The sequence below is a fragment of the Microtus ochrogaster genome, chromosome 8, assembly GCF_000317375.1.
Source record: "Microtus ochrogaster isolate Prairie Vole_2 chromosome 8, MicOch1.0, whole genome shotgun sequence".
NCBI classification, from domain to species: Eukaryota; Metazoa; Chordata; class Mammalia; order Rodentia; family Cricetidae; genus Microtus; species Microtus ochrogaster.
Genome location: NC_022015.1, coordinates 73,139,389 through 73,148,643, shown reverse-complemented (window position 1 = coordinate 73,148,643; position 9,255 = coordinate 73,139,389). Strand labels below are relative to the sequence as shown.

General features: G+C 51.4%; 1 protein-coding gene across 6 annotated transcripts in view; it reads right to left on the bottom strand.

The window, feature by feature from the left end:
* Positions 1-5,069: 5,069 nt before the first annotated feature.
* Positions 5,070-9,255, bottom strand: part of Btrc (beta-transducin repeat containing E3 ubiquitin protein ligase) — a 185,688-nt gene continuing 181,502 nt past the window's right edge. For all 6 annotated transcript variants that reach the window (XM_026781184.1, XM_005352359.2, XM_005352360.3 and 3 more), the window contains one exon: positions 5,070-9,142. The gene's annotated coding sequence lies outside the window, so the exon portion shown is untranslated. The remainder of the gene's footprint in view (positions 9,143-9,255) is intronic.

Sequence of the window (9,255 nt, the reverse complement as noted above, 5' to 3'; positions counted from 1 at the left end):
CTCGGTGCCTCATTAATAAAGGATAAACTCGGAGTCTATTTACAAGGCGCTTTTTGGGGTTATTTACTCTCCAATATACATACGTAATGTTGCGCATACTTAACGCTAGGTAGTTCTTCCCTGCAGCCTGGGCCTCCTAGTCAACCTGAGAGGGTCTCTGGAGGGAGCAGAGGGTCACTGGGGAAGAGGGAGTCTGGTGGCCCCACCCCTGGCAAGAGAGAGGCTCTGTGGGGAAAGACAGAACGTTCTGGAACTAAAACTGGAAGTGGGAGGCAGAGGCGCACCCAGCTCCCATGCCCCGCCCTCTTCAACAGTCCTATCTCAGAGCCCAGCTCCCTTGCTCTTCTGCCAAGGCCCCACCCTCTGTATCAGACCAGGGCAGTACTGCTTTCTCCCCACGGCTCCACACACACGGGGTAGGGCTGTGGCCAGGCCTCTGCAGTCAGTATGGTAGTCCATCCTGTCCCAGGCTTCCGCATTCCCCACAGTTCCTGGAGTTGAGGGGATCCACTTCCGGTTCCCATCAGCCTGGCTGTGCTTGGGATGGCTCCCCACAAAGTTGTAACCCTTATCTTGCCCTGCCACAGCTACCACAAGCCTGGGTGGTCTTACTATGTAGCCCAGGCTGGCTCAGACTTTCAGAGATCCACCTGCCTCTGTCTCCCAAGTGCTGGGATTAAAGGTGTGCTCCACCATTTCCAGCCTCTGGATGATTTTTTATTTATTTGTTTACTTTTTTATTTTCATGGTTGGATCTGGACAGCTACTGTATGTGGTAGCACACTCTTCTTATCCCCACTTTGTAAGTGGGAAACTGAGGTCAGGGAACTCAGCCAGTAACTGCCAAGGTGTGGGTTTACAGCTTCCTGGGGGTTTGGGGGCCTTATATTTGTCCCGGAACCTTCAGCCCCTGGCCAGCTGGCCACCCCCTCCCAGTGGCCTCCGTGAGGAGCATAACACATCTACCACTGGCAGTCCTGGGGCCAGGGAATCAGACTGGATGGCCATAAGTGTGTCTAAGGGCAGTGGGGGGCCCCAAATTAGGCAGAGGCCAGGAATCACACGGGATATCGAGTTGCAGCCACTGAGTTGGGAATCTTGAGGCTAATGTGCTGTGTCTGGGGATCACGGTGTGGCACCTGGGTTGGGACATGGGTGGTCACTCTGAAGAAGGCAATGCCTGGTCAGTTTGGACCAAGGAGACATCTGGTGGCCAGTGGGAGACCTGCAGCCTCTTTATAGGTGCCCTGGGTGGAGGTACAGGGTCTCTCAAGTACTTTGGGAACTCTTAGGGATTCAAGAGGGCATCAGACCTTGAGCCTACTCCGGGGCCTGGGACCCAGAGGACAGCGAATCGGTTGTCTGGTCCTCTTCTTATCTTCAAAGCAAGAGGAGAGTTGAGCAGGGGGTCTGGACAGGGGTGATGGTAGACAGGAGGCCCTGCTTCACACTACTGGACAATGAGCCATCACCACCCTAATCAAAGATGTAATTACAGCAATATAATCCTAGGCTGAGAACGGATGAAGAGCGGCAGGAACGTACCTTGTGGCCAGCAGCCAACAGTTGCTCCCATAAGCTCCTCTTAGAGCCAAGGATCCAGGCTGACTACAGGGCTCCTGGGACATCCACATAGGAACTGAGGCTGCAGCTGGGGGTACAGGCAAGGACCAACGTCTGGATAGGAGTATCAAGGTTGGTCAATAGATCTTGAGGTCAGGGCCCCCAGCGACAAGGGCCCTTGAAGCTAGAAGACAGGGAGTATGATCATTACAAGCCCAACCGAGAGCCCCCAGGGATACCTGGGGCTACAGGATACCTCAAGGGCTGTTTGGAATTTCCAGTAACATATGCTGGGGGTATCTAGACTCTTGCCAAGGCTCAATGGGGTGTATGCAGAGACCAGGCTAGGGGCTAAGCCTGCTTCTGAGAAAGCACAGCAAGGCTCTATTGAGACCATGGCAAGGTGTGGTAGGGGTTGGGGATCTCTGATAACTAGGAAGGTGACTGGCCACCTGAATGGAGGAAAGCTGGATTCCACTGACCAGGGTGGCTACTGTTGCTTCCTCCTTCGGTACAGCAGGCCGTTGCTACCCATCACTCCTCCCTTTTGCACAGGACACTGGTTGTCCCACGGAGGTGTACTGAGACCATTTGTTCTCTCTAAGGCCTTTTTGTCTGCAGCCCCACCCACACTCAGACTAGGAAACCTGAGAATAGGATGAGGTCATCTGAGACCAGTCAGAGCTGTGACTGTCCTGATGGAAAGTTGGTGGCCTCAGCCTCTCTGACCTATATGTTGTGGTGGCCCCTGGCCAGTTCTTCGGGGTGTTGGGACTGGCCCCAGGGGAGAGAGGATGGGTGGGGAGGCAGGAACTGGCAGGCAGGCAGAGGGGAGGGAGGGGAGCCACTGACAGCTGAACAAATGCTTGTAATTTTATAACCAATCTCAGCGTGTCCATGGGGGGCCGTTTGTGCCTCCACTCAGGACCAATCAGCCTGACAGAGCTATGAGTCTGCCTGAGTGAGTGTGAGCAGCTCCCCCCAGCGCCACTTACTGCACCCTCATTACTACCACTGGCAAGAGTGGAGGGCCCAGCAGGAAAGAGGGCCCAGCCCAAGGTCCCCAGGGTGAGGTCATGGGAGTCATGGAGATCCAGGGGCTCAAGAGGAGGGAGGGAAAGGACACGAGCGCCTGGGTGATACTTAGCAAGCACTAAATTTAGGATCAAGACAGGGCGCAAGTCCTGCCCTCAAGGGGCTTGCAGTCTCTCCTTGGTGGTGGCACAGACTGCAGAGGGATGGGCTTGGGAAAAGGGGGGGGGGAGGATGGAGGGAGGCAACCTGAAGGCAATGAGAAGACCGAAAGACAAGGAGGACAGTAAATGACCGGAGCTAACCAGCATGGGGCCAGGGGCTAAGAGGGGGCAGTAGGTGACCCACCAGAGTGCAGAGCTTGGAGGGGGAGATGCCACCCATGGGAGACCAGAGGGATGGTGGGGGAGGGGACTAGCCAGTGGTGGGTATTACACGAAGGCGTGCTAGATATCTGGCTCTGTGCCCATTAGTCTCTAATTGTCAAAAATCTAATTTAGTGTCTGGAGCCTGGGCCAGCCTCAGGTTAAATGGAGGGAGGCGGGCCCAGCCATAAATCTGCTCTCCCGCCTGGGCTGGTGTTAATTCTACAGCTAAGTGAAGAGGTGAGGGGAGTTCTGAAGAGGGGATGTCCTTGATGACCCGGTGTGCCTGTCCCCAGTGCCGGGTCACAGCCAAGTCCTCCTCTCTGGCAGGAAAGAAAGGCTTGCCTGAGTGAGGCCTCGCTGGGACATCCAAGGGGATGGACCTAAAGGGTGAAATAAACTCAGGGCTACCTGAGCAAGAAGCAGGGTTATGCTCGTGGCTCAGCGCTACAGAATTCCCACAGCCACCAGTCCCCAACCTGGACCCATTCAGGGCCCAAGGGGGCTCTACTCTTAGAAAGCGAGTGGGGGACAGTCTCCTCCTGACAGGAATCATGCCATATGATATGCAACATGAGCCTTTTGGTGAGGAAAGTGATGTGACCAATTGTCATCTTGCCACCTTCACTTGGGCTTGGCCTCTCCTTCCCTGGAGGTGGTGCTTGGGGACCTGGACTGCTCCTAGGGCCTCCTGTGGCCTGAGGGGTGGTGGGGGATCTGGACCTGGGCTCAGTAATGACCTCACTCCCCTCAGAGTCACTAATTGAAAGCAAGGGGCGTGGTAGGCTCAGCAGGAAAGGTTCGGGACTGAGAGAATCTGCTTCCGTGGGGGAGGAAAACAATTTCTCCTGGCTTCAGCTCCATCTCACCAGGCACCCACCCGGCCTCTCCTGCTGCTAACCAAGTGTCTTTAATTAGCAGCCTAATAAAATGCTCTTAATTGGCAAGAGCCAATCAGGAAGAAGCAAAATCTCTTTTTAGTCATTGCTGGCTACCCAGCCCTAAGGTTTAAAGGGAAATGGGACCCCAGCCTAGCCTTAGGAAGGGCAGCCAAAGGGCTGTCCCTAGAACAGGCCCTGAACCTTCACCAGGGGACAGGGCCTGACACTAGACTGGAGGCCTAGGCCCATGGCCTCAGGCTGTGTCCTGGGCTTAGGAGTCAGGCTGGTCAAAACATTATCTAGTAGCTGCTGGCAGCTATAAGAGATCTTTGCTGACACCCCCTCCTTGCAACTCTCTGGGGTGCTGCCTATTAAGTGAACAGATGTGGTTGTGGGCATTTAACACTTGCGTAAGATCTTTACACTTTACACTACCCATTCTGTAAGCTCTTAGTGGAGGCCGGTGACACTGACCACAGCCCAAGTCTACCTTAGAGAGCACAGTGACTACCCAGGGAAGATGAGGCCACAGCTGAGGGAAGCTTACACTATAAGCTCATGGGTTTACAGGTCTTTGGGCCCAAAGAAGAATCAGTTCTGACTAGAGCCCTACTGGGGCCACCACAGAGAAGGAGAGAAGGAGGAAGCAGTCCTTTCCTGTCTGTATACTGGTCCTGGGGGAGAGAGAGAGGCTCACTTGGGAGCAGCACCGTTATTCCCAAGAGGCTTGTGAGTCTCTGGCAATGCTCCCAAGGCTGGGGAACCTGTGAGTCAAGAGGTGGAGCAGAGAGGCCCCCATTCAAGAGCAGAGGAGAGTTCAGATCAAGGCCAGCTGTCAGCTCAACATGACCCCGCAGGAACGACTTGGATGCCGAATTGCTTCTTTACAACATTCAGTCCCGTTTTTTTCTTCCCCTACTTTTGAGGTAGATCATCTTGCCACGTACCCTTGAACTCAAGAATCTCCTGTCTCGGCCTCCCAAGTACAGCACACACAACTGGCTGGACCTTGGTTTGTTTTTGATACAGAATCTCATTACATAGGCCGGGCTGGCCTTGAACTCAAGAGATCCACTTGCCTCTGTGTCCCCAGTGCAATCACAACAGGCTCCTGATCTGGTTTTCTCATAAAAGAAATAATCTACTGTACAGTTCTTTGACTGTATTCTGAAAACTCAACCATCCTTATGATGCTGGGTCAAAGAGAAAAGACACTTAGAAAATTCACTTTAATCTTGTACTTGTAATTTACTTTTTTCCCCCCAAACAGTTAAAAAACCAAACACACTCTATTACCATGGTCCTAGCTTGTGAACATATTGGAATATTGACTACACATCACTGTAACATAATCACAAAAATGAAAGCACTCAGCACTGGAGAATCTAGGAGACGAAGCACCAACAACCAAAAGCTCTCTAGCTCACACTGCTGCCAGGCTTGCTCCCGCTAGTGTCCACAGAGAACCCTCAGGGAGTCTGCCAGGGCTTGAGGGTCACTACTTTGGGAAAGTATCAGCTTCCTTGGTACCCAGAGGTCTAACCTGTTGTGCTTTTCCTTCAGCATCCAAGGGGAAAGTTTGGTAGGGGAAATAACACACAGTCTCTGTCCCTACACACACTCAGAAGCTAAGTCAGGTAGCTGAGTTTGTTGAGAAGTATATATTTGGGAAATCAACTGCCTCCAGGAAATGTCAGACCACAGGCACTAGGCTATTTTGTTAAAACAGGGCTGCCAGCATTAGGGGTTTCTGGACAGCAATGCAGTAGATTCCACCTGCAAGTGGGCAGCCACCTGCTGCTTTGGTTTCTCTTCTTAACTTTAAGAGACTGACATCATATATAAAGCTCAGCTTTATTCCCCTGAGATGGCTGCCTCACTGGTACCAGCCATGCTCACTGTGTGAATCCTAGAACTGGCCCCATTGGGAGTCTCTGAGTGCACTTAAGTGCTGAATTTAATCAAATAGGGATGGTGATTCGTGTGGACCAAAGTTACACTGTAAACTGATCACCACTGCATGGATTGCAGTCACAGGGACTGGGTACCAGCATGACTCATTCTACCCAGTATTGCACTAATCTAGGTGAACCTGTCTCAGATTCAGGACCAGAAGGTATCACCATCTACTTCAAAAGGGAGATGCCAAGACAATGAACATCACCATGGGCCTAATCATTTTCAGCTTTCTCCGTCTAGTCAAAAAGCTAACCACGTAGGTCAGGTTCAGCCTGAGCAGGAGAGAGAGTGAGCGAGGACAGCCTTCTCCCCGGCTTCGCAGTGCTAAAAGTATTGTTTTCTTACAGAATGATCCAGGAGTCTCAGTGTCATTTCCAGTTCCAAAACAAGCTACGGGCCAGACTGCATCACTCGTCAACAGAGTTCCAAACAGTTTGTCTCTAAAGTTACGACAAATCTGAAAGAATTTAGCCAAGGGACAAGTGTAAAAGGCTCCCCATCCATAATTCACATCCACTTTCTGACTGCACTTCAAGGGAAGGGATGTACCCAGTACACACACACACGAGCACCAAGGAATCTTGGCCTTGTCTAGACATCACCAGTGACACAGTGGTCCAGCCTCCAGCAGGGTACCCTACACACAGGCTCATCCACCTAAGAAGGCTTTCAGCTGTCTTTCAAGCCGTACACTGAAAGGTAGATTTTAGTAAAAAGAGAGACTGACCATGGGGACAGTCATCTCAGAGCCACAGGACACTGCAGCTTCTTGTCTACTATTCCTTTAAATGTGTTGAGATGTTCTTTGTTTCTCTTTTCTTTTAAAAAGGTCAAACTTTACATTTATTCTCGCCCAGTTGGGGATTGGTGATAATCAATTCCCACTGAAATCATGCAGAGATGGTAAGTGGGGTTTACCTTCTCTGGAAATGAACTTCTACTTACCTGATTGTTTCTTCTACAATGAACTGGTAAATGACCCCAGAGCTGAGAATGTGAGCGATTCAAGTTTCTCAGACCACTTAACTTCATTCCCATTTCCATCAGCAGCAGAGAGGACAGCCTGGAGAAAAAGCTGAACCCAACTAACAGCATCAACACGCAGGGTCCACCCGGGCCTAAGTACAATGGGTGGCCATACTTCTCAAGGGTGTCAGAGCAGCACGCCTACAGCTAGACCTCGGAAGGAGAGCGCAGTGCTGGCCTGACGAGTGTGCAGGAGTACCCACATCTCTCTCAAAGCCAGATGTTCTCCTACTTCTACCTTTCAAAGCAGCATATAACTGAAGGGCTAGTCAAGTTATGGCCACTAGACCATTTCTTGAAGCAGCTTAGGTCTCTTAATGTCTGACCTGTTTTTCAGCAAAGTCCTTCACTACTAATAGTCAGTGGTCAAGGAGCTCAGTGCAGCTAATCAGACGACTCTCTGCAGCATGTGGGTGGTCAGGAAAAGAGAAACAAATACGGAGAGATATTTCTTAGATGGTAACTTGAGATTACAGTTACACAAGAAAAGGAAATGGCATACATGTGATCTGACTCAGCATGTAACGGCATCCACTCGGGGACACTTTGGGTAAGGGAAGAGTTGCAAACCAGAGAATGAAGATGCTCTCTTCTCTCTCTCTTGCCGAAGTGAAGGTGGCCTGGCTAGAGGCCACTTGGGACTGGCTCCCATTTCTATTTTTACAGCAGCTGGTTCAGTTGGCTTTCTTAAATTCAAATGCATGGTTAGGAGCAGTGATGAGAGCCTGACTGCTTGGTTTCCAAGGGAAAAGCAAGGCTGTAGTGTGGCCTCAGGCCCAATGGTATGCCTTAACCATCCCTTAGCAGGCAATGCATGCTGGGGGAATGTGAGTTGGCTCTCAGTTCAAGTTCTCCCAGGCTTACCCATGAGCCTCTGTGTCTGGAGTCTGCTGGCAGAGGCCCAGTGCTGCCTTCCATGTGGCCAGCTTAGCCCTTGAGGAAGTCCAGTCACTTACGTTTTTACTGACTGCTAGAGTTTACTGGCTGGGGAAAGCGGACAGCAAAATAAGGCAGGGAGAGGGAAAGGAAGAGAAGGCTCCTGCTTACTAGTAACCCTGTGTGCCAAGCTTCACCCTGATCCCCTCTGGCAGCCTTGCCTTTCTGCAAATACTGGGTTTGGGGGAAGCAGAAGGAAGGATCTGCCATGCAAGGTTGAGGCAGTTAGACTGACAGATATTTACTGGCCTAAATGGAGAACCAGCTTTCTCCTGACCATCTCTTAAGCTGCTGTGCTCACAGTCTGGGCAGTTATGGGTGCCTGGGTGCTTTCAGGCTCGGTCAAGGAAACAGATGTGAGCCACGGTACAGAGTGCAGTGGTGCCTGGCGCTGGCCACTCCAAGCCTTTCTGCAGGCCTTGCCAGTGATTTAAGATGAAGCACAATGCTTTTTATTACACATCTAATTGTTAATGAGAGGAAATGCAATCAGCAGCTCCTTTCCACTCTACATGGAACCGAGGAGACTGCTGAGTCCAGAGCAAACACAACCACTGATGGCGCCCAGGACATTCCTGTCCCTCCCCCTGGGCACAGGGAAGGAGAGATAAAGCTGCAAATATGGCGAGTGTCATGTTCATGAATCCACCGCTGCCCCGGGGTCACTTGCAGCAAAAGCCTGGAAATTAGGATACTCAAACTCTTCCAAGTGTCCCATTTTCTGGGTGATCCGCCTCGTGCTAGATGAGGACACGGCACATGCCTTCTCAGGTTGAAGATGGAGAGGAGGAAGGGGGACAGAACCCAGGTGGGGGAGGAGGCAGCAGGTGCAGATCTTCCAGTGTGTGTCCCTCTCTCTCCTCTAAGGATGTGCAGGCAGCTGTCTCCTCCCACGCAGTGGCCTAGACTGCTCCGGCCAGGTGCTGAACACTCCTGCATTAACAGGGAGAGGCCAGGCATTCTTTGCCTGGAAGCTGCAGCCCCTGTCCCCTAGAAGTGAACCATATGGGGAAACTAGTTCTTCTGCTTAATGGCAAAGGAAGAGAGATTCTGGCAAAACACTAAATATATTTATAAGTCATCTTTGTCTGGAACCCAATGGGAGAGAAACAGGTGCAGAGGGGAAGGGGAGGGAACAGGAAGGGAGGCTTAAAAGTTCCAATCATTCACACAAGATAAAGACATCTTCTGATAGCAGCACTGAAGCAGCCGGGTATGCCGAGCAGACCATCCTGGTCAGCTGCTGACCGACTGTGTCCCAACAGGAGTCTCAAAGCCCTGCTCCTCGCTGATTCATCCGGGGAATCCGGGTAGGAGTGTGATTATTGTTGTTCACCCTGGTCTTGGCAGATATGTTAAATACTGCGACATTAACGAGTCCTGTGTGGAAACACAGCCAACAGTCATTAGCCCCTTTCCTTGTACTTTCCACTTGCTCTAAGACAAAAAGAATGTTCATGTGGCTGGCAATGAGAAAGGCTTGGGGATCCATC